The sequence below is a fragment of the Prorops nasuta genome, unplaced genomic scaffold (assembly GCF_024137725.1).
Source record: "Prorops nasuta isolate Cenicafe-Biocafe unplaced genomic scaffold, Cenicafe_Pnas_1.2 PNAS00018, whole genome shotgun sequence".
NCBI classification, from domain to species: Eukaryota; Metazoa; Arthropoda; class Insecta; order Hymenoptera; family Bethylidae; genus Prorops; species Prorops nasuta.
The window spans coordinates 2,548,270-2,574,593 of NW_027116815.1; the positions used below are offsets into that span (position 1 = coordinate 2,548,270).

At 44.0% G+C, this 26,324-nt stretch overlaps 1 protein-coding gene across 1 annotated transcript in view; it reads right to left on the reverse strand.

Annotated features, from left to right (window-relative positions):
• sv (shaven) overlaps window positions 1-26,324 on the reverse strand; it is a 93,067-nt gene that overhangs the window by 51,424 nt on the left and 15,319 nt on the right. The gene's annotated exons all lie outside the window — the stretch shown is intronic.

Genomic DNA, 26,324 nt, shown 5'->3' on the forward strand with positions numbered 1-26,324 from the left:
CACGACGTCGTACGTCATCGGCGCGGGGCATCCTGGCTCGCGCCAAGAGTTTGCGAGAATCTCGCTCGGATGATGGGATCGGGGATGCACGCTGAATTGGAAATGAGGTGCCTGACGATCGACGCGCCGCGCCGCGACCGTCCCAACGACCGAAACATTTGGCGAATTACCGTGCTGGAAGGATCGAGCCTATCGTCGCGTCTTTGATGGCTGATATCCTTCGACGACCTTGAACCATTAACGCACTACATTAGAAGCAATAAAAAATCGTTATACCGATCGCATTGCGCAACAATGCTATTTTTCACGATCGAGCGGTCGAAAAGCGACGAGGCGAGAGGAAAGCGAAACGGGAGGGGGGATATATGGTGGTAAACGCGAGCTCGCTATCTACGAGCTGGCCAGGGCCGTTTTTCTGTCAATCTCCGCGTGATCCCTGTAATTTCCTGTCGAGAGAGCCACGCCGTAGCTTTAATGCTCCATTGTCTCAGCTCGCTCCCTCTGCTCCGTTCCAAATGCCTTCGATGCGCTGCTTACTACCAGCTTGCTCCCACTATTTTAACTATGAACAGTGGCTCTCAACCACGTAAACACTGTGTATATACATATGTATAAGGAATGCCAACTCGTTGGAATTTCAATTTTGGCGGCACTCGATTACTGTTTAACAGAAGAGGGTCTTGCTATATCGTGCACGTTTTGATCGTTCAACAATGTTTTATTCTTAACAGTTTCTCCCAGTGATTTCAGCATTCTGTGCGAAGGTATATTTCAGTAGCGTCTCTGGAATTACCTTTTTCGAGAAGCAAAGTGTTCGTAAAAGTTTGGTTATGGGATGGAGTGGAAGTTGGCTAGAGTGTATGAGGAGGGGGGTGGGGGGATGAGGGGGAGGCATTGTGATGCGCAGAGATCGGTCACACGATAGAGCTGGTCAAGGACGAGCTTAGCACGGAGTTCCCAAGCGGGGCACGCTGAAAGACACAACTGCACGGAGTGCGAGAGAGATAGCATGCGTATGCCCAACATAACCAAGCAAGTCCTATAGAGTCCCCTTTCACACCCCTCTCTCGCGGCCCAGAAAAGGAAAACCTTTCACGTGTATGTATACCTACATATAGATCGTGCGCACGCTCTTTCTCGCCGAGTGCAAGATCAAGCCAATGAGGATAGCTTATTTGTATGGAACAATCGTTTAATTGCCATTTCCATCCAAGAATCTCTTCGATTGGCCAAAGCCAGCCGTTAAACACACACGTGTGCACCATTATCCGCTTTTCCGCGATAACGTCGATAGCCAAATTCATGAAACTCTACCCGGATCGAGCTCCGCTCGAAACAATCGTTGCACGGAATTTTAATTGTACGCTAATCAATTGATTGATCTATTAAGGATAGTTCGCGAGACCAAAAGATTTTAGTTCTTCGCCATTGATACAGGGTAAAACAATTCACGCATTTGATGTATTACAAGGGTATATATATATACATATATATAAGTATGCACGTCGAAGTTGAAGTGCAGTGGTTTAAGAGGAGGAAGAATTTTGTAGAGTACTTCCAAGTGATGTAATTAAATAGTTTGCGGTAGCAATGGTATACGCTTAACAATCCGTATCATGGTTAAGGCGTTATGTACACTTTCGCTGTGCAGAACGCTCGCAATCTTGTCTGACCTCTCCCACTATCAGGCTCTTCGTCTATCTGCCTCCCCCCTCTCTTCTTACTCCACCACGAGTCGCTCCGTATGCACCACATTAGCTTTTATATCAATCTCAATCGCTCACTGTTCAAATAGTCGCTGAAACTCGCTGGCTCATTATTTTACGTTGCACGGTTAAATGAAAAATATAATGGAGTTGCAACGGAACAAAAGCAGGAGGGGGGGGGGGGGGGTGAAGGAACGGACAAAGCACACCGTACGGTTTACACGAAATTCAGCTGTAGGGTACATCCTTTGAAGAGAAGTTGTTTGAGAAATTCCCCCGGCCTGATTTGACCTCCCGCTTCCTGCAATTTGGTCTTCTCGAAAATCAATGTCGGTGCGCGTGAGCTATCTCGCGGTTCCCATCAGGGAGGTTCGAGGAGGGCCCACGCCGCACCGGGAAGCGAGAAAAAAAAGACGAACAAGAAGGTGGAGCGACTTGGCAGAGAGGAAATCGACGCCCCACTGCAGCCAACCTTAATGTCCCTTTTGTTCCAGAAGCAACTCTCCATCAGCCACTGGCTACTTCTTCTTCTTCTTAATACTTTTTTTTTTATTCTTTCTTCCTCATTAGCCCTACCCTCTCCTCCCCCTTCTCTCTTCCTTTCTCAATAACAACCCTTTCTCGCTGCAGTGAAAATGAAGAAAATACGTTAACCAAGTATGTATTTCGATTCTTCAATTTTCCTTTGGAATTTTCTAATAATGTTCTAATTTTCTACCACTTTTTTTAGCCCAGGGTCACTTTTACCGTTTTCCAAACCATCGGTCGCAATCAACGTTGATCAAACACTCGATTCGTTAATTAGGAAAATTATGTTTAAAGGGGGGGGGGGGAGGGGGGAAGAAATACAAGCGATTTCCACAAATGTCAGCGACGAAAGAACGTTGCAAAAGTGAATTGCGGCTTTTCTTGGGAACTACTTGCGAAAGCGATGATGTCGCGCGATAATAGCCGCAATATATATAGGTGCACACGTATTCGTATAAGTGTGCATGTGTACACGCACTTATTATACGATGATTATGATTACTCGTGGCCGGGTTTTCGTTCGAGACGCACGTGCGAGAGGAAACCACGCGCCCCGTGAGAAACGGAACTCGCGCTCTTATAAGAAACAACTATATATATATATAGTATATATATATATAGTATATATAGCTATAAGGGACTATAAGAAAGGGAAAGGGGCCAACGAGCGAGGATTTTACCTTCGACCGTCCGGTAATCTTTATTCTCCGAATTACGAAAAGTGTTTCTCCTTCTTCCTTCACCAACCTCTTCCCCACTCTTTCCCTCCTTCGAGCACAGCTCGATTTACGATCTACGGTAAGACTGAAAAGAAATTTTAGAGCTGATAAAGAGCTATCGATGGGCTATTGAGAAAAGTTTGCGGGAAGAGGACGGAAAGTCGTATCGGTAGAATTGCATTTTAAAGGCGGTGTGAGGAAACAGCGATGTAATCTTTGAAAATCTGCGGTTGATTATTTCGAGTGTCGGAATGCGTCGGAGTCCTACTAATTAGCGAAGTTGAAGAGCGTTGTTTAGCAATGATTCGCTTTGTTTGTGGGTCGCGGTGGATTGGCCACGAGTAAAGTAAACCACTTTCGGTGTGGATGGAAGTTCGAGGGAACTATATAGTCGGCCCAGGCCATACCGACCAATCGCGTTGGACTTTGAACAATGGAGGCCGCGGGAGTAAACACAAGGACGATCCCACGTCGTCATCGTCATAGTCGTCGTCCTCTTCGTCGTTGTTCTTGCGGCTCTTGCCTCTACGCTCATCGGCTCAGCTATACACTTCTTACACGATCTCCTCGCGAAACTATATGTGTATACTGTATGTACCCACTGTCGGACCTCATTATGCACGTTGATTCCTCATCAACCCTTCTCTTCCTGTCTGCTTGCTTCGTCCTATCTTTACGATCGCGCTTATCTTTCGCTTCTTTTAAGATTCGACACAAAACTTCGCGCCAATAAACAACAGCGTTAGTTTTCTTCTATTAAATAATTTAATACGCTTTGTTAATAATAAAAACTATTATCGTGCAGTTTATTTTTTCAATCGTGTTTGTATTTCACTTTCTTCCACGAGATTCGACACAAAACTTCGTGCCAATAAACAATAACACTAAATTTCTTGTATTAAATAATTTAATACATTTTATTAATAGTAAAAGCTATTATATCGCAGTTTATACCTTTCCAATTGTGTTTGTATTTCACTTTCTTCCACGAGATCCGATACGAAGCTTCTCGCCAATAAACAATTGCACTAGCTTTCTTGTAATAAATAATCCAGTAAAAATTAACAATAATAGAAGCCGTTATGTCGCAGTTTTTACAATTATTGGATATAGAGATACCCGGAATGAAAGACGAGGCATTGTAAATTTGCAAGATGCGCAGCGAAGTACCTTGATCTTGTTTTTTGATACGATCCAGGATAACTTCGATGCTATTTCCGAGCCTTGAAGGCGTTGGAATTCTTTTCACCGTATCCCTTTCTCCACGTGCGCACATATAATTTATATCTCGGTCAGTCCGTGGTCCCATAAACTTTTATGCTAATCACAATGCTAATCGTGTGAAGTCAGCTCACCTCAAACGCGCCACCGTCTTATTTGAGTCTCGTGTGTATTAATCGAGAGGATAAAAAAGAGAAATATATATATATATATATAGGTAAAAAACGGAATTATACATATTTGCAGTCGCATACTTCAGTTGCTCAAGGATTAACGCCGTTTGAAAAATAGGAATGAATGCGATAAGGTAGTATACACTGCCTTATTCTCTCGGTTCGCGTACATTACACAAGCATAATTCAAATGCGTGATGCGTTTCAATTTTACTATCTTCTTTGCCATACCTTACTCGGAGTTCCTTAGCCTTTTAATAATCCCCACGAGTGACAACTATGCTTACCTGAAACAAAAGAAATCACACCGATAAGTACACATCCAACATAATTCTATTATTTTGTTATTTCTCATTAAAAACAAATAATTGACAAATTTCTGAAGAAATTTAACGCTTAATAACTGTCCAGGGTGCTATTTACTAAAATTTAAAGGTTTCTCAATAAAGGTTTCGTTCGATCCAATATCGTTTTTCGAGGAAACTGAAAGGACCATCGCAGGCATCGGTATGAAATTGCCTGTTTTTTTCCTGATTATCCTTTGACGATTCACAGGAGGTGATAGGTGGGGTGTTGATTCCAGGATCTGGAAAGTTTCACTCGGATACGATTTGTCGAGGGGTGAGGGAAGGAAAGTGGGATGAAATGGTTGATGATGGGGAAAAGGAGGATGAGAATGAGGAGGAGGAGGAGGAGGAGCTGGGGGAGGGTGGGGGGGGGGGGTGGAACAAGTCGATGGAGCGCACGTTTCGCATCGTCGTCGTGTTGGTATATAAATTATCGTTGTCGGTTGTTGCGGTGGCGGTGGCGGTGGCGGCAAGCGTCGACAGTCCGGCAGCTCGCATTCGAGTCGAATCAGTCAAAGCGCTGCTCGGCGTTCAAGAGTCCGGGGAGTCGCAGCACTCTCCAAGCCCGCCCAACGAGAGACGGAAGCTGTGCGCGCGCTATTCGTGACCAACTTTGCGCACAAACCGCAAATTAATAACGGGGAGCTTCATAGAACTAAAAGTACAAAGTATGTCATTTCAGTCGACTCGCCAACTCCCCTCCCCCCTCCTCTTACTTTCCACTTCTTTAATCCCATCTTCACGTGCGATCGCGCGCGCACCGCACGAATTATCGAGCCAAAAACAGCCAAGCACGAAATTTGCAGGAATTTGGACATTCTTGCTGAGCGTAGTATGTGTCTAGCAGTATTTTGCGTGGCGTGTACCATATATACATGTATATACGTATATACGTGTGGAGGTAGTTATACATATCGATAGAGGGAAAACGAGTTTAGCGAGAGCATGGCATTCCAAGGATCGCTGCAGCGCGTTCGCGTTTGCGTTCGCGCCGCCCTGTGGAATAATAGCATTGCGCAACGTTATTCGCTTATGCTAGTTGGCGAGACCACGTTGGCCATTAACGAGGGCGTCGATCGGCCAGTTATCGGAAACCAGCTGGCTATTTGACATCCTCCAGTCTTCGCTCCTTAATTCCTTCTTCGTGTACATTGATGCACTATTTTTTTATAATTATATATATATATATATATATAGTCATTGCAGCAAGATGCAGTGCGAATTTGATTGGATAGCGAGGGCTGACGCGCGGTGGAGGACAGAAGAACCTCGCCCAATGAAGGATTTCGGTTCGCCAAGACCGGACGCGGCAGGGTCGCATGGCCAGAGGTGCAGGGACCATTAGAGCTTCTTCTGGCAGAAAAGACGACCAGCGAGAAGGAAGCGCGCTGCTGAGGTTTTCACTGTGTATTTACGGAAATTGCCAAGCCCGCGGGCTGCTACTTTTCTGCCGACAGTGATTCGTCTTTCCCAGTGATTCTCAACCTCTGCCGTTCCTTCCTACGCTTCCTACCCCCTCTCCGATCTTTCCATTTTCTTCTCTTATTTTTCTATTTTTATTTTACAAAAAAATTATATTGAAAAATATACAAGTCGTGCAAGAGTATTATCAGGTATAAGAGAGGAGGAAAGAGACAGGATAAGATGTGGTAGATTATTTGACGAAAGTCTTTTTTTCATCATGCTTATACGGTACGTTTTATCAATTACACCGGGGCTTTTCGTTGGCGATTATCGCTAAAGGAAGGTTAATTTTTGCAAGTTGAGAAACACTTTGAAAGAACGGCCGGCGGCCGAGCGATTACGATTTCTCGCGCACTTCTCAGAACAGTTGTCCTTAAGGTCTTGAGACCTTCGAGAGAGCCGACCGCCTCAGCTTCTTGTTCTTCTTCTTCTTCTTCCTTCTCTTCTTCCTCTCCCTGTTCCTCCGCTGGTCTTCTTATCTCGGCACGATCGTGGCTAGCTGGCTTCCTGGAGCGTGGCTTCCTTAAAAGATCACCCGGTTACTCGCTCTTCCTCGTCCCTTCAACGAGATCCTTGCTCGACTTATCTCGAACCCTTCTTATTATCTAATATCTATACCAACAAGCGCTATTCGACAAATGAAAACTACATTATGCAACTATATTACGAGCAACTGCTCTCCAAGCGATCTCAAATTAAAGGTATAAAATCCCTGCTGAAAAACTCTGGACGTTTCTAAAAGTAAAACAAGTGAGACGATTGTGATTTGTATCAGAAGGGGGCAGGAGAGTAACGGGACGAAATGGTAAGATGCATTTTTCAGATCAACACGGTCTACTTTGCGCAACGCCACTTTTACAGAAATCCATGCGGTAACTCCAACTTGCCACAGTTAGTTGGCCAAACGCTCGAGACTGTCATTTTTGCAAGCGCGTCGCCTGCTTATTAAACCAGGGAGTTTCTCCAGTGATAAGTGGAGGAAGACCGAGCGTAGGCGGACGTGTAAAAATCACGCGAGGATAATTATTTCCTGAAAAGCGATCGCCCTGCCTGCCTGCACTACGATATCTTCCTCGACGAGTAGTCGCCTTGCCAAAAAGGACAGGAACGAACGCTCGGTATACGAATTATTGCTCGACCAGTGCTTTTCAAATCGAGAAAATAGAGGCGAGTCAAACGAAATGACTTTCTTTCGCTCGGTCGTTTGTCTCGTGTTCGTAAGAAACGAAGATTTATTATCGGTCTGCGATAAGCCGAACGGTCTAACGGTTTTTACGCCAAGCACGCGTTGGAGGAGGATTCTATAAATACTTTGTTGGAATCGGTAGAATTCGGACGATTTGTATACATATATATCTAAGATGACTGATGGAGATGTTTTTCAGGTGAAATTCGGTGGAAAAAGGAGGATATGACGTTATTACGAGATGGGAAACAATTGATGCGTAATGGGATTAATTGGCATGCGGTGTATTCTGTAATGGGCAGTCGTGTAGCGATTGATCCATAAATGGGAAATGGAATATGGGTCGAGCGATAGGTAGGTACCCTGTCGAAGCGAGAGCACCGTTTATACGTACCACGAATAGCTCGTTAGGGGAATCTGTGCACGCGTATTTCCCAACGCGAATTCAGCCTGCCTTATATTCCAAGCCACACACTAATGGCGTTCTCCTACATTAACATTCAAACTTACCCCAGGTATCCCCAATCACACCAGTCGCGTCTACGCACCGTTCATAGCCGCGTTTATCTTCTTCCTACATCCAACGTGTATACTGATGCAATTAAACCACTATATTTTAAAGTTAGAAATTTACTCCAGCATCGTGCATCAATTTTCAACCGTTATAAGGAAGTTTTGGTTCAGTGCTGTTCGCTGATATTGAACAAGTGGAAGGGGAAATTTTGGACAGACGACGGAACATTACTAAAGTTTGAAGGATGAAGGTCATCAGTGATGAGATGTCACTATTGGTATTGAACAGCGATTGTTGGTCAAGAAACGGGAGCACACTTGATCCGAGCTGCAGTAACCGATCTACTTATATAGGTACAGCAGTACTAGGACAAGTCTTTCAGTAAAAAAAAAAGGATTATTTTCAGTTTTCAGTTCGAGCTTATTTATTATATTGTTTTACAATTCTTACAAACACATAAATAATACTTGAATAATTTTATAAATTTTTTTTGACTCTTATTATGTTCCTTACCATCTCTCCACCACTGACACATAGAATTTACACAGTATACTATACAAGATCCAGCTGTGTATCTCCTTGACTATAAAACATATCAAAATTTTACATTAAACATCTTCGAAAGAAAATATCCAAAGAATTCGAAAAGAACCTTTGCAAAAATTGAATATCTCTTATAGTTACAAAGATACAAATCGCTTCTGATATATAAAATTTGGAGATTTTGAAATCTCGTCGCCTGTATAATAATTTTTCTTCTCTAGAATAAAATGTTTAACTCCTGAAAATTCGTCTCGGCATTTTTATTTGATCAAAGATGACTATATATGAATATGATACACGATGTATAACACACACAGCAAAGTATATACTATACATATCTACGCATAGACTATAATAGATTGTTAGAAGTACAGAGTAATATGCGCGTGTATCGGCAGAAAGATGGACGCTTCGTGGTCGTTAATATTTCTGCCGTTGTAGCCGAAGGCTGAATTTTCTAGCGATATCTGTCTAGCTATCAAACCTCCCAAGTCTCTCATTGGTCTCGCTCCTTCCGGTAATCGCACCCACTGCATTATTATCTATGTATATGTATAGATACGTTTGCGCGCACGAACGTACGTGCGAGTTTGCGATACAAGCGGATATCGACATTGTTCCTTCCGATCGTTCCACAACGATCTCACACATCCCTAAGGTCATATGCAAGTTTTTCCTCGCTTTTTACAAGGTATGCGCGTTTCACGAATCCGTTATGTAATTGGATCGCTTCGATACAAAAACATACAACTATATATCTTTCAAATTTTATAAAACTATAGCACGTTGATTTTTCAATCAGTCTGAACAATAAATTATTCATCAACTTTTGCAAGAGACAAATCGGAATCGAAGGTGAAATTATAAAGAAACGAGGAATCGAATTTCTGGAACGGAGAAACTGGTCCTGAGTCAAGAAAAATGTCAAATTGCAGCTCGTGGGGCAGCACTGACCTAGGTTAACCCATGGTCAGCTCGGGCAGTTCTGTCAGAGATGCGCACCTGCGGCAAGACGTAAAAAAGGAGAGGAAGGTCGGAGCAGCACACAGCCATCCCTATATATATATATACCCTATAGGTTCCACGATCGCTCGTGCACGCTGAATTTATTCGTCGAGTTTCATTCGTTCCCCCTTCCTTCTGTTCATAATATCCGTAATTGAAGCTGTCGCAGAGCGTTGAGCAAACAGCTGAGATCAAAATAAAAAAAAAGCATCGCAAGCTCGTATCGAAAGCTCTCTCCGGGGCGTTGACCCTATTAGACATTTTTAAGCGATCACACTCGGCGAGAAAAGCGGATTCTTTATTCCTCGGTGGCGATTAAAGAGCAGCCGGCGCGGTTTGCTTTATGTAGTGGAGAGCGTCGCTCGTAATTTCTTGGTATGTCCAGCGCGCAGCTCCGATTTCAACGGGTCGAGCGGGGGTCAGCATGACGTTAATTGCTTGAAATCGCGTGTAACATGCCACAATACTTTATCCACTGGATCGATAAAACAAAACTTTTAGAAGCAAATCGCTAAAAGCGTCCGTGGAGCAGATATATATATATATATATACACGGGGGAGCTAGGGGGGGGGGGGGGGAGGAGGGAACATTAACTCATAGCGGAATACCGTGAATCTCGAGCGGTCGAATGCCAGTAGGTTTCCGTTAGCCGCTACAAATGACTGTTATCGCGAGTTACTTTTTATTCCACTTTAGACTGAGCCGTGTTAGCTGCATTATAACAAGATGTATAAATTATGTTATCAGATGAGGGAGACATCGGCAGCCACTGCCGTTTAGTAAAACAGGCTCGTCTCTCATTTCGAACTGCAGCACTATTTTTCCGATAAGCTAGAGATTTTTATTCAAATTCCACACCATAAAGCTAATCTTCATTGCGCGTAAAGCAAAGCTCGTCCTTATCGCGCGATAAAAATATATACAAGGGTTGAGTGATTCGAGCATACTGGAAATTCTTGAACGAATTAAATTTTTGCGAAAGGGATGTGCAGGGGCCTGAGCTTCTACGCGGTGCTCCTATTACACTGGTAATGCCCCATGAATAGAGGAATGCATGAATCTTTACTTTCCTTCGGAGAGCGAGAAGCAGGAGAGCCGATATGCACTATGTGGACAGAGGGAGAAAGAAAGAAGAAGAAAAGGGGCAAATAAAGCATACAGAAGTAGGAGCAGCGACCGGGAACAGATGTTGCAGAATGCTATAGGATACTGTGGGCGTCCTTGCCCCAGGGGACAGGGACGCTGAGAACCCGCAGGCTCGCTTCCTAGTATCTCGGACTTCCTTCTTCGATCCGCTTAGAACACTTTGTCCTTCCGAAGTAACGCTCATTAATATGCACCGTTTTACAAATATTTCTCCATATTCCTCTCTCTTATTTTTAATTCCCCTCGATCACTATATGTATCACGTTACATTTGCTACTATCTTGAATTTAAGCAGCAATTAAACTGGTGTCATAGATGAATCTTCTGCTGAAATTCTCCCATTCGTACGGATAAAACATGGGAGACATTAACAAAGTCTGCAAATACTGACACTTTCTCTCTCTCGTTTCTTGAAAATGTCATCCAGAAGTATTCTTTAATTATTATACATACAACAGTTAAGATTAAAACAATGTAAAATATATGTACCCACTTATACCATGTACATTATCGCATTCAAATGAAGCCGTATTAGCAAAGTGTCATAAATGTATTGTAAGACACGAGTTAACAGCTTGGTTCTCTGTCGCACGTAACGTTGTTGATAAATCGTACAATCTCTCAGGAATTGCGCGATTAGTCTCGTTTTGGAAAAATGTAATTGACGTGTAACCGAGTGATTATACAATGTTGTGACATAAGAGAGCGCTGACTCAACTGTGTAGGGTGAGGGGTGAGGGGAGGGGGGGGGTTGAGACACGGGAGGACAAGAGCAAAGACAGAGCGTGGAAGGCGTGCGCGAAACTGAAGTGTCGATTGAGCGGTAAGATCAGTGGAGCGCGAATCCATCGGTTCGTGGGACTCCTTGGATAAACAGTTTATGCTAATATCACGCGGATAAATCGGTTTTCCATGTCGTGACCGTCTTCCAGTGGCCGGCAGCGCGAACTGGACGATAGAAATGTTCGCCACAGACGACGTGGCTTATGCCACCATGCACCGTGCACCAGCTCTCATTTCCAAACGGTGAAATGCGATGATTTTAATAGGCTCAAGGCTGCCGCTACTCACCCCCCCCCCCCCCCTCCCTCCCACCATTCTCCTTATCCGTACGTCAGTTCTTTATAGCACAGCTACAATATCAATCAGGCTACGCTTGTTAATAATTCTAAAAAAATAATCAAGGAATTCTCATTATATCGATTCTTCGTCCAAGATTAAAGCACTTTTTTATATCGATCGATGGCAGAGGCCTTAATGACTCGTTTATCAATGACAGAGGTTGCTGTACTCATCGATGCGAGCAGCTAGTCTTATATTCAGAGCTAGTTTGCTAATAAGAGATTATGCTTATATGCTAATGGAATGGCGCGAACCAATCGTTTCGTCTTTCGAGATTGAGACGTTCGGACGTTCCAACGAGCTGCAAAAGAGAATGACGACGGCTTCGGTAACACCTAAAGAGTCTCGAATAGGTGCAAAAACACTCTGCCCCTGTCGTGTAGACGTACACCTATATGTAGGGACACGCGTGTGTGTGTGCTGGGTTACCCAACAACGAGGTTTCCACGTGTACCGCACCATGTTATAAATGAACGCAACTCGTGGTCGCTATAGGCATATATATATATATATATATTTGTATATGTGTTGTAAAGAAGCGTTACAATAAAGCTGGTGGGTGTTGAACATCGAAAAATCGCATATCAATTTGTCATCCTGTCCTGTGCGAGCCCTAATCTCATTGCGAATAATCTTCAATCACATAGAACGATTTAAACAACGTTTATTCCGGTATATATAAAAAACTGATTTGAAACAAGATTCGCCAGATAATTAATCGCGAGTTCGGCGTAAAAGTCTTCATTGCTGGTGATGTAGCAATTGCAGAGGAGACATTCGTGACACGATCCAACATAGCGGGTGTAATAAATCAAGCGGGAGTGGCCCTGAGCGATTGGAGGATCCCCCAACTGTACAGGCCAATTAATCCAGATACTGAGGGGACAACGGCTGATGCACATAGTATATATTGCAGCATATATATATATATCTATGACTCTCTCGTTCTCCCTCTATCCCTGCGTCTCCGATTTCTCGCTCCTCGTCTCTCAAGCTTATGTATTTTCGCATTTAGAGTATTCGATACTTCTCTTTACCTCGCATCAGACTCTACCTCGACACATCGTCACTCACTCAGGCATTCGGAGACGCGAGTGTGCAACAAAACGTGCTAATTTGCTACGCTTCCTCTTTTTCCTTTTCTTTGCACTTTGTATATATACCATCGCTTTTTCCTCTTCTTATCGACATGTCATTCCCGTTCATCTACCACTTTCTTGCTTCTTCGATTATTTATCATTCACACTTAATTCAAACTATACGCGAATTAAAATCTGGTAAATCTTCTTTTATCGTGTATATCTTGTTTATTTATAATTCGATCGCACTGATTTCCGCTCATTCCGACTCTGTTTTATCTTTGGAAAATAACTCGCTGTACTTTTTTGAGTAATCCATTTGTGGAATAGGCAGGAAGTAATAAGTTTCGAAGAAATCCTTGAAATACATATGCAGAGATCGTTCGTTCGGATATTCTTCTTCGGGAAACTCGCGAGAAAAATTCATTTTCATTAATCCTTCTCTAATTTCCTATTTGCTAATACTCTTCGTGGAAAGAATATCGACATTTCTGTGTCACGCTTATTTATAATCTATTCTTCCACACAAATCTTCGTTTTTAACAATTTACATATTGACCAATTTCCTCGATTATTCGCTAAATCTTCGTCTCGTCCACAAGATCAACGTTGGAAGAAATTAAAAACTCGAAAAAAGCTACAAAACGATAATTACATTTTTTCCCTTTTATTTTAAATTGGTATATAAGAAGCTAATAAAAAAGATCTTCTAAAAGCCCGTAAAAGCAGCAACTGCACTACCTTTACTGGTTTTACTGGTAATACACGATTCTGGATCGATTACATAATTTACTTTACATAATTTCGATACGGAATTTACTTATGCACGTTAAAATAATCCCAACAAATTACACGATGTTAATAATAATGTACGTGTATTTCTGGATATTCCCAACAGCAATAAACCAATATACACTGTTCTCTCAAGCAATACCTCCAATGACACGAACCATCTATCCAAGTCATTCCGTTGAAAGATTTGGATCCAACGCTAGACCTGTGCCAGTGCATTTAATGCATCTAATATCGAACGGGATGGTTGGAAAGATTGTATGCATGAGCAGGAGGTTAGAAAGGGATAAATCGTGAGGTTTTCGTTAAATGCAGGCGATCCAATGGGGAGATTCCGCGAATACAGATACTACGAATGCAGATCTATTCTCAAGGAATTTCAAAGCATAATCGTATCACAGTGAGCGCGTTGTTAAACACGAGATCGCACTGGATGTTTCGCGCGTGCGCATTAAAACCAGTTAAAGTCTAAGTGAGGAGGAGAGGTGGAGAGGTGGAGCGGGGGAAGAGGTCCGGGGCGAGGCTGCCAGGGCTGGCTGCCTGGCTCGGGCCTCAGCCACAACACTGACTGAGCGCACACTACCACGGCTGCTGGTTGCGGCGTTGTCCTGCTCGACTCGGGACCGGGAGGACTAGCTGTGTGCACCGTGGATCGCCAGCCACGATCCACACCTTGACAGTCCTTGCCTCGCCTTGCGTAGGATCTTAAACTTTGTTTTACCCGCACTTCCGCGTTTCATCCTAGCCACGCAATATTCTATCCTATATACCCCGCTCGTATAACGCGACTCGAACACTGAGATGCTTCCTCGACCGGTGGTAATCAAGCCCCTTGTAAAACAGAATCGAATGCTGAATCCAGAACACCGGTTGCAATATTAATGCGCCATAACAGTCCAATAATTCTCTGCTGGATGATCCGGTTTAATTTGGATCACTGCCAGCAGCATTATTCGTAAATTTAATGTATATACTTCCATCGACGATAAGTTCACCGATCGTTTATTTTATTAATATATATTCATGGATATTTTACTGTGTTTCGCCTATATCGCATATTATATATATATATATATATATATATTTAGCTGTATCCTTTACAAAGATGGACGTGTTAATTAATAGTATCGCAAATGCGAATGTGCGTAAGTATAAATATCCAACGGTGCTCGAGATTAATCTTCGACGGACGTTTATAATGCGAATGGAGAGACATTGAAGAAAATGGAAGAGTCCACGTGGTAGGATAGAAGAGAGAGAGAGAGAGAGAGAGAGGCTGGCGCGTATAGTTCATCGAGGATTCCGTGGCGGTTGCCAAGGGTGATGGCTGATAAACACGGACAGGGCCCGACGTGTTCCTATGTGTTCGGACGTAGTCACGCGAGCGACCGGGACTGCCCCTTCCCTTCGGGAACTGCTCGAGTGTGTTGGTAAAAGCCAAGCCCTTCCTCCCCTCGACCCCCCGCGTCCTTTAAGGATACGGAACAGTCGGAACAGCTAGTCAGCCTCGGCCCGAGTCGCCCGGTCGTTGGTCCCTTCCGCCTTGCGATTTAGACGTCTCCGAGCTGCGAGTGTCCGATACCGATCTAAACGAGATCCTTCCTTCGTCCCTCCTTCTTGATCGATCCTTTTCCCAACCATCAGTGCCCCCCTCCGTAACATAATTCTATCCCACGAACCAAAACAGATCATCCTCCGCGATCATTACGCAACAATGGTTTATCGAAAAATTTTCCTCAAACCGATCCAATTTACTTAACTTTATTTACGTCTTAAATTATCATATTGTAATGCTTTTGTAATCTTGTAACGTATACCGTTGATGTAATTAAGAGCGGAAAAAGGCGGGGGGGGGGGGGGGGGGAGTGGCGTGAAAGGCTCGTTAAAAGAGTTTCAGGCAAGTTCGAAGATAGCATCCAACATCATTGGTACCGTGGATCGAGTGCGTGGCGTGTTGCGCCGCGTCGCCAGCAGGTAAATCGCAAACACGTAAATTTCCCGAGTTGTGTCGCTTCGTTACACTTCGCTGCAGTCAAGCGAAGTATGAAGTTAATCTATTAGCAAGAGCGGAATGTGTAATTATAGCGCGAGTAACTGTAACCACCATTGGGAGAATAAATCAATCTATCGGAGGACCTCTCTGGGCGAGGCGAGTTTTCCCAGGCGAGGGAGAACAATGGAAGAAGTGAAAATGGAAGATGAGACGGTCGACCTGCTAATTTGTTGCTCGGTTGGTTGGCCGATCCGAAACCGGCAGCGGCCCTCTTCGCTCGTTTCTCACCGTGCTCGGATGAATGGAAAATCATCGGGAAGGTTACGCTCGCGCTACTGTGCTCGGCTCGCATCGAAAAATAAATTGGCAAGACCGCGAGGAAATTGGGGGAGGGGGTCTAATAAAGAAGGAAGCGATTTCGTTGGACCGGAGAGCAAAGTTCCCATGAGGCGTTCTCGAAGGATATCCAGCGATGCAATAACCAATAACCGGCGGCTGTGACCGCAGAGAACCTTATTGTTGCGACCAGTCCGTTTGCCAATCCCGCGGGCCACCATTCCTCACCCGTTCTTTCGCGTTTCCCTCTTTCCCATCGTTCGTTTCTTCCGCTACTTTCACCTTTTTCCCTCGTAATCCGCACTCTCCCCAGGTCTTTCCCCGCAGGATCGATCCTCGTAAAGTCCAGCCTGAGATCTTAATTGTTTATGCCAAAGCTCCTCGAGACATGGCGGGATACTGCAGGTGGTCGTTTTGTTGCCACAATGCTGAACCATTTGCAAGATCGTTAGTCTGAGAGAAGAGAACAATGACCTTGGTTGAAAAAACGCCTGTCCTGTTTTGCTTACAGCTATGTAGAATCGAGGTTCATGGAAAATCAGCGAAAGTTGATGAGATTTGGGTCGAATTAGGTGGGAAAATTTTGGTGGTATCGTCGTACGTAAGGAGACAGGGTGTAAAATGTATTTTCGAGCGGTGTACATTGGCACGGAGGACTGTTGAAGCCTTTAAGGAGGTAATGAGAAACGATTCAACCCTTTTAGTATTATTGAACGAGGTGAACGCGTAGAGGAGAACGAGTAAGGAAAGTATCGTGGTTTGAGCAGACAGTAAAAGCATCATGGGGCATGATTCATCCAGCTACGATCTTCCTAAGTACCCGCAGTCAGGGTTAGGTACTGTGAAGCCTGAAGGCCAATTTCAAGACCATGAACTAGGAATAGGTGCACACAGACAGACTGTTGCGAATACTTTCTGGAAATCCAGTAACGTTCGCTTATATACCTCCTCGAGAGTTGCGTCGAGGGATAAATATATAATTTTTCTTGTAACAAGAAAATAAACGCAGGAGGGATATACACATAGCTATATTTTCGATACGAATGATAAATATCGCTAATCGAAACGACACGATATTATTTCGCAGAGCTGTAAAATGCTTCTGGAAAATTAACGGGTATAAAAAAAGGTTGGTGATTTGCGTAAAATAAACGTTGGTAGTAAAGAGGTAAACATAGCGTCATTCTGTATACTCGGGAGGTAAGAGATGAGTATAATAATTCTTATTACGCTCATCAATATTAGCAAAAGTTAAAAAAGAGAGACGGAGAGCGAGGGAGAGAAGAGGCGAGGGGGGGGGGGGGGTAAAGAGTGAAATTCCAGAATAGGGAACTATGCAGGTTGCGGAGTAGAGGATATGGTTGGAAGTTAAAAGAATGGTGCTGCGTCGTTTATCATCCGTGGGGAGGTAAGGTAGTGCACGTCAAAGGCCAATTTGAAGCCCATGAAGTAGGACTAGGTATACACCGAGAGGCCTCTGTGTCTGAGCTTTTCCTCTATACTCTCTCTCTCTCTCTCTCTCTCTCTCCCCCTCTCTCCTCTTACCCTCTTACCACCTGTTACCCCGTTAAAACGCCAAGGCTCGGCAGCCAATGGTAAAGCACGCATTTAGCTGGTCATATTCTGCCGAGGGTAAACCGCGTCGGTCAATAAAATATCATTGATATTCCCCGCACGGGACCGGGGCTTATTCACAGCGGCCGTTAGAACAGTGGTTTATCACCGTTATTATTACGTACAGCGTGCATTATACTCCGCGCTGCTGATTACATAGCTACAAGTGGTTGCCAAATGGCCACTTGCTAGCCAGGCTAGGCTTCCAAAGATTCTCAGCGAGGAGGAATGAGATAAATAAATGTTATACTATTAAAAGCCAAGGATTGCTTTACTTTCAGCCGAGCGATAGTCTTATCGAAGCAACAATGAAACTATATACACTTTCTCGGTATGTATCAGCTTCGGAAAAGTCCCGATGACGAAACGCCGGATCAATTGTTTCCATTCCAAGAGATGGAGGACTTTGAGCCTCGACGTCGTGAAACTCCAAGTGTTCGATGTGAGTTTTGCGATAAATCGATAATAAAGTTGGATCTATCGTTCTATCGAAGAGAAGAGGACGAAGCTGCGCGCTTATATAGGTAGTCGAAGATGTTTTGCTCTTTTTGGCTTTCGAAGATCCAAAGTATAGGAGGAGAGGCACGATCGAAGCTGTATCGCTGTGAGTGCACGCGCACGTGTGTATTTGCGTGTTTACAGTGTGTTTGTTAGCTCGGCAATGATCACCTGTGCGTTCTACGGGCAACCTGAAAGATCGGCCCCCGTTACGGCGAGCGGATCAATCGACGTATAGATCTCCCGTTCGAAAATGATGTCCGCCCGCTATCGAGAATATTGCTCCTGTTACGAGAACTGGTCTTCGATTGGATAATATAATCAGCCGACGCTCTACGAAGCAGACCTGCTCTTATCTTATCGATTTTACCCTTCGCAAAACACCAATTATTTTCGATACTTTATCGAACTTTAACTTTTCATAAAACGAAACTTTTTTCCCCTAGCTGGAAAGTAGAAAAAAACAAGAATTATTGCAGTACCCCACTCCTCCACCTCCTTCATTGTCTTTTTCTTTTTTACAAGAAATCTGACGCCGGTAGCAATTCATTTTCTGACTCATTTGCCAGTCTAATGTTTTATGGGAATATAAACCTTTTTTTCGCAGCGGGTGAGTAATGATTGGTTAGCTTCGAAGAAGGCAGGTAATCATGAACAGATTTCATTTTTGCACCACGATCCTTAAAAATTAGATTGATGTCAATATAATAAGGACGTACTAGTCTTGTACGAAAAACGTATTACAATATATCATATTCTTTTTTCAGTTCTTTTCTTGGTTACCCGCAAAATAAATAATAATCTGCTTACGTTTCAGCTGACTGATTGGCAAGTAAGTAAAATTGTCGCTGAAAGTTTAGCGAAGGTTTCACTGGAAATTAAGAAAAAGCCTGAACTGTCCGAACAGCCACGATGATCGGTCTCTTCTTACACCGAGCGACAGGATTTTCTGCAAGTCACTCGTCACTGATCAAAATACCACTTTTTTCAAATGGAGAAAAGTGTGATACAGTCACGCGTAAACATCATCGAGCGGCATGGCAGTTTTAAGCATATCGCGATCGATGAAAGTCTTAAACTTTCTTAAAAAAGCAGGAATTGGAATATTATTTCCGAATCTTCTTTGGCGCGCTTTCAATCAACTATTTTACTCCGCTCGCTCAATTTCCGGTTAATGAGTTTTGAAGAACGGAAATAGTATATTAGCTACGGAGAATTATGACCCTTTCGCGACAATTATTTCTGTCCACTCCTTTGGTGCAAAGTCGTACCGAAGGCAAACCGGAAGTCTATTGGCTGGATCTATTAGATCTCACAGACTGCCCTAGATTCGAAGGCTGGCGCACCAGGGTCGAGACAAATAATGCAGTAAGATTTTCAGTGGATAACGAAATAACGATCGATCAAAGTATTTTCTTTTGACACTATTCTTGAAATTATAACTCTTCGAGTATCATCGCGATGACAATATAATTGTTCGATGCATATACGCGTACGAGAGATTTGCTTAAAAACGCAGTATAACGAGGACTCTTCCCCTCACCATTTCCACGAATGTGGAGAGATTCGTTGGAAGGTCGCATCATGGCAAATAAAGATAGCCGTTCTGCGCAACGTGGTCACAACTCACATTATTACAATGGATTTTCGAGGCACGGTGAGGCTCGCCGTTCTAATTTTTATAGTTGCCCCTCCCGGCCTGACTCTCCAGTGGCATCCTTCGTCTTTACCGACCTCTCTCTTCTCGACCCTTCTCCCCCCTGCCCCACCCCCACCTCCTCACCCACAGTTATTGTCGCAGCCGCGGCTCGTAAACATAATTACGTCGGGTTTTTATTTCCTCTGCTTTTTTTACGTCCGGTATGGACGTCAGTATTCCTGTTACCTTTTACGACCGCAGTCTTTTCTCTGTTAAGGTATGTGAAGCTATTAAGGATCCTCCCTCAACTCGGTTCGACCCAACTCCGGATATGACTCCTGCTGCCCCACAGCGCCCTGGAAAATTCTGGATATAATTGTACACTGGGAAGTAATCGCAAAATTCCCCCGAACGGGAGAGCAGTAACAAATTGAAGGATTCCTCGATCGGATCACTCGATTCCTCTCGCATCTTCAATTTATTGCCTCGCTTCGAAGCACGGGAGACAAATTATCAAAGACTCTAATTAATAGAGCTGGGGGACGGGATAAGCGAATCGAATTAACGAAGAGGTTCGTTAAGTGTATCGATTGACGAGTCGAATAGACGTGTGCAGCTTATATATATATATATATATATATATATATATAGTAATACAGATCGATGGAAAGGAATTTTAAGCAGGTGAATATAAAGGAGGTGCAGTGATGTAAAGAGATAGCAGTGTTTGAAGTAAGGTTGGCTGGACAGCCTAGCGAAGGGGGATGGCAAGAGGAGAGGGGGGGGGGGGGTATTGCTCGTTAAGAGCACGCGAACGCGATCTCTATTGAGCGAAACCTGAAGAATCCGGCACAGACCAGACGAGTTCGGTCAGGATAGAGGAACGAGCAGAATGGAGACGAAGAGAGTAGAGCGTTAACGGTACGGAGGACGAACGATACGGCGGAATTCTCACTTTTAACCGGCTGATCCTTCGATATCAAATCGCGTAGCATTCTTCCTGTCGGAATCCTGTCTAAGTGTGTCTCACGATACACGCAAAAGCCGCTCACTTTCGTTATTGTGCAAGGACAGGAACTCCGTGTAAATTTCTTCGCGGCGAAATCTCCCAAGCGAAAACCTTCGATGCTCTATCATCGATTGCAAACGACATGCATGATTTGACAGCGATCGCTTCATCAATGGCTGCATGCTTGAAAACCGACATTTATCACTATATTATCCAACACGAAGCCTAACGATTCTTAAACGGTATTATTGATTCCTGCTGCTCGCGAGAGGAACGAAGAGACGCGAGGCAAAGTAGCGCCGAGGACTCTCGACCGTTAATTCCAAATTACACGTTTTTAAAGGTATAAAGTGGACGACGCGCATACAGGTAGTGGTCGTAAAACGATCGCTAATAACCAATAACGTGGCGTATTTACAAATAACGTTTGTATGAATCAGTGGAAGGTTGTCGGTGGCTGTTAAGGAGTCGTGAATGTAAAGTGTTCGCGTGGGCTCAACGAAGCATGGCGAAATGCGCATGCGCCCTGATCTCGCCATCGTTAACCAATAAAGTTACCCATGATCGTTGCCGTTCGGCCCGCTCCATTCCACCACGTCGATCTTACGTTCGATGGTCCAAAAGTGCAAAAAGTTGCTCTCCCGCAAAGATTCCCGCTTTCGCGCGTAAAATCCTGCCTCGATCCGGGCTCCCCGCCACTCGGCGATATCATTATTTCAAGCAGAATGATAATTGACCGATTCAAGCCGGTTAACTGGCGCGCGATTGTTTCGGGACACGTGCCCAACGCAACCGTGACGAGCTACGTAACGCTCGTTCATTCACAGTGAGTTTTCTAAATTGTCCAACTATAACTGCACGCGTGTACCGTATATATATATATATAGTCGTATGTCGAACCTTTATCGTTATACAGCCGAGATGTCGTAAACTCCAACGCCAGAGTCGTCAACGGTCTCGCGCGCGCCTTATATACGGGAGATCTCCCGCGTCCCACATATTCCTGATGAGCGCACGGTAAGAACGAAGATCGGTGCAACTTTTACGCTTGTGTCGGAAAACGATCGGATTGATTTAGACATCGTCGTCGTCGTCGTCGTCCGTTTCCCCGCGTAGGATGGTCGTTGAATGTATGGGGGGGGGGGGGGGGGGGTGAAAAGGAGAGTTTTTGCATCGAAAATGATTATCAAGGCGGCGTGTGACAGGCTATCATCCTGAAACCGCAATCCTGCTTATTGTACACCCGCGTATACTAGTACGGATGGGTTCGGTGGACTCAGCTGTGGCCGCACCAACCATTATCCACGTCCGGTCAAGTGTTTCTAAACCCTGAACGGTTAGCTCGTGTCCAGTTGGCACGAATATACACTGCGCACACAGGATGTGCGTTCGTGTTTCGTAATGGGCGCCAGCGCATACCTTCAATTTACTTTACTTTATGCTTACATTCGCCAAAGATTCCCACTCTCTCGCTCTCTCTCTCTCTCTCTCTCTCCTCTGTACCACGAGTAATTAATTATAATTTATGACAAATTTCCAGTTATGATCCAGTCGACGTTATATTCTTTTCCATGACAATGCCAGGCGAAGAAGATTAAAGGCGCTACCCGGAACCAAGGTATTCGTTGAGAAATATCGGCTTTTCGTCACTTTGCTATGCTTTCTACCCGGACTTACTTATGGTATTATAATGTGACGTCATGCACGCACTCTGTTCCAGAGATCACAGAAATTAAAGAAATTTTTTGATTCTTATCTTATAGCATTCCAGTCTGGAATATTTCAGGATGACAAGGTCACGTCGTTGCTGAATGAAGACGCGATTGGGAAAAGTTTTATTTACCAAGTATGGTTCATCGGTATCTATAAGCATATATATATATATACGATAATCCGTTACAGATACTCGCGACTGCATAATCAGCATCTAATTATTAATTCGTTGACCGCGGCTATACCGCGCGATCGGCACGATTTATCGTGACAATTAATGGCGAGGTGGGTTTATGATAAACAGGAAGTGCACCTACGGCGCCGGGCCGAACTACGGAGGCCGGACAAGTCTGAGCAAGCCGAGCCGAGTCGATCCCAGCCGAGCCCAGCCGAGACAACGCCTGTCCTTCCCTTCCTGGAATAAATTAGCTTATAGCATAGGTACGAACTGTGTACTGTGCCGGTCACAACGTATTTTGCCGATCCACTAACATAATCATCCTCAAAATACACCAATCTCATTCATCAAACAAATGTTTTTCTCTTTATACCATAAAATACTGCGATACTATATACTGTAAAAAATATTTCATCGTGCCTCGATATTTACATTTAGAACGATACATGGCCCAGTGCACTGGGACGAAAATTTCCACCTTTTCGCAGAATGTACAGACAAAAGGCTCAGAGGAATTGGAAGAATTAGGCTGAAGGCTGCATTAGCTCGAGAGTCACGCAAACTCGTGATTGGAGCGCGACTGGCGCATTAGTAACCTGTTTGCTGGTCGATAAAAGAGCTATCGTTTTAAGATTTACTGGATTTATTATAGACCGGTCGTATAACATTCTACGAGAGCGACTCGGTTCCTACGCATGCTTATACCGCGCTAACGTAAGTAAATTCAACTTTATCAGCTTTTCAGCCCGCCATGCCTTATCAATCTCAACGTTCCTATTTCATATTGCATGTTGTGCAATTTTTCCACTCTTCCCCCTCCTTTTCACATTTTCCAAGCAAAATCCCTATCTCATAAACGCTCGAGATACATTAAACATTATCGCTACATTATTATGCAAAATCAAATATATTGTACATAAAATTAATTAGTGTAATATATACCATAATACTTTAAACGATAAGTCGATAAACGACGACTGATGAATTAAATTTGGAATTGATTAAAAGTTTTGAGAGTTACGAGTGAGGAGAGTTGTGGGTTAAGCCAATGCTCGTTAATCATATCGGTAAAGGATTGGCAGTAAATTTCAAGATTGACTAACGGCCTTGCTGATTCGATCGATCACCAATCGGCGGGTCTTTTAACGGCTTCCGCTCGTTTTCAACGGAGAAGAGGAGCTCCCATCTCGACGAGATCGATATAATAATACTAAAGTAAAATACATCTTCCTATATACATATACGTACATACAAATACTAATACACCGGCATAATAACAAGCAACAGCTAAATTGATAATTTATCGCAACGCAATTAACTATATATTAGTTTAACGATACGTATTATTAAAACGTAACTCAAGATCTACACACGGTAGACGTTCGAACGCTGCTCGTTGCATTTTCTACGTTTAGGGATGGAGGGAAAAAATCACAATTAGTAATTTTCCCACAGATATAAAAGACCCTTCGCGTTGAGTACTTTTAAAGTCCCAATGGCGAAATGTAAAAAGTGGGATAATTATTTCCTGGAGAGCGTTGAGTGGTCCGTAGTTGATACGCGCGCGCTATAGGCTGTTTGCTTTGCCGAAGGATCCAACTGAACATAATCCGATATGGGAGAGCGAGGAGTTTTCCGAGCGGCGAGTTCGATCGGCTCGGCGATAAATCGACAACGGCAGCGGTGTCTGGATGACAGTAACTGTGAGAATGAGCTGGCCGGCTTGAAATTCCGCGTTCGAGTCAAAGGACGACCGACGCGGGCGCCGCATCCGGATGGGAATGGGAAGAGAATCGTGCGGAGCCTTCCACAGCGGTATTCCGGATCAATTAAACCGAACGGCGCCGCTGAGGTTAACGCGAATATGAAAAGGGACGACGCTAGCGGTTTGCGAAGCCTGCAACGAATCAGCTTCGATCGTGCAGGTATGCGTGCGTCTACGCGATCCTCCTCGACCCAACTACTGTGTATATATATATAATACTCGCTATATACACACGGTATGTACCAAACCTTCCCTCCAGCCTCGATTATTGCAACTATCGAGCAGTTATTCTTCCGCACCACGCCCAATTTATTCTTCCTATATATATATATATATATATAGAAACTTTTCTTCATAATTTTATCTACACGGTATATTACTGATTATAAAAATATCTCGGGACGTGTGAAAAGTTGCGAGGTTTCCCTCGAACCAAAGGAATGCATACACAAGTGTGTAATACGTGTGTGTGTCGAGTATATCCGATAGTCCTTGGGTGAGAACAAGTTGCTGATGCGAGGTACGAGAAACGTCCATAACGTCCGGCTGTGCTGTTTGTCACGCTGACACGAACGAGATTGTCACCTGCGCGCTGCACACGCGTGCTCGCCCTCGTGCCACACTGCAGCGCGTTGCATCGGCCCCCGCGTACTTTCATTCCTCACTTGCGTCAGGTGCGTGCGTGCACCTTCCACATAGATAAAATCGTACCGCATACTCAAACTTGTCGAAATTGCAGGCGTTTACTGCCAAAAGGAAAATCCACAAGCTCGAGATTTTCAATGTACTTATCAACAGTTGCAAATTATGCTGTCTTATCAACGGCACTGACAGTCTCGATAAAAGGATAGCGTGTCGAGCGGAGAGGAATTTCGTGAAAAACGTATTCTTCGTGGTACTATGTAAAGTACGTTAATTATAGATTCATAACGGGCCGCGTTACGGCACTGGAAATTTTTAATTAGATCGCATTATAAGGCGTGTCCCTAACTAGCTGGAAATATATCCTCGAGAAGCATATATCATAAGAGAGGTAGGGAGTGCGCGCGCGGCCAACATAATAGTGCTCGCAATCAGAAACAGCCGCGAGCTCCTAGAAACGGTGATATATATTATATACTATATAAGCGTGTGTATATATTATATATGGTGTCCCGCGAGTGCGGAAGCCAAGGATTAAACGCGCTCGTCTTTATCGTCGCAACTTATCACGTGTACGGACTTTAGCGATTCGAGGTGGTTATGCAAATTCGATCCATCCATACCTTTGCCCATTGTTTCTACCAAACCACCACGTAATTAACCATTTATTGCTAATAAGTACCGGTAATTGCGCGATATATTTTTCTATAGCCAAATCTTTCGCTCCCTTTCTTGCGACGAGATTCGTGTGGAACGACAGTGATTCGAATAACACGAGGGCCTGTCGAGAATATTCTTTTATAAATATTGTTAGGTGGGTTAAGGAGGAGGGGGGGGGGGGGGTATTATTGGCACGAAACGGAACGAGCGTTTGATTTAAGATGGATAAGGGGCTAGTTGGAAGGTATAGTCCCTGGTTACGTGCTAAAAGCATGTATTAGATTAGAGAGAGGTGGAAGGGGGGGGGGGGAGAATCCGGCGCAGAGGGCGTAGATAATCCATCGAGTGGGTTTTACCGTAAGAAGCTTGCGGCTGCGTTGGTGGTGGTTGCGGTTACAGCAGCGAGAAACTGGGACCAAAGAGAGTTGGCCCTCGCGGGTATATACATGCTATACGTATATGTGTGTACGTTAGTCGAGTCTGGGCAAATCATCCGCATTAGCGAGAGAGAACCGCGAAGCGAACCTCTTTTGGATTATGATAATTCATGACGCTTCGCGCAAATTTTTGTACTCTCTGCACAGCCTCGACCGATATATCTATCGACCGTTGTTTGCTGGAGCAAGCGACTTGGAATCAGAACCGATTATCCTGCACCATTCCCGATCAAAGCTGATGCTGATCAAACGAATTTCGTCAGAGAATTTTATTCACCTTTCTCTATTTTATAT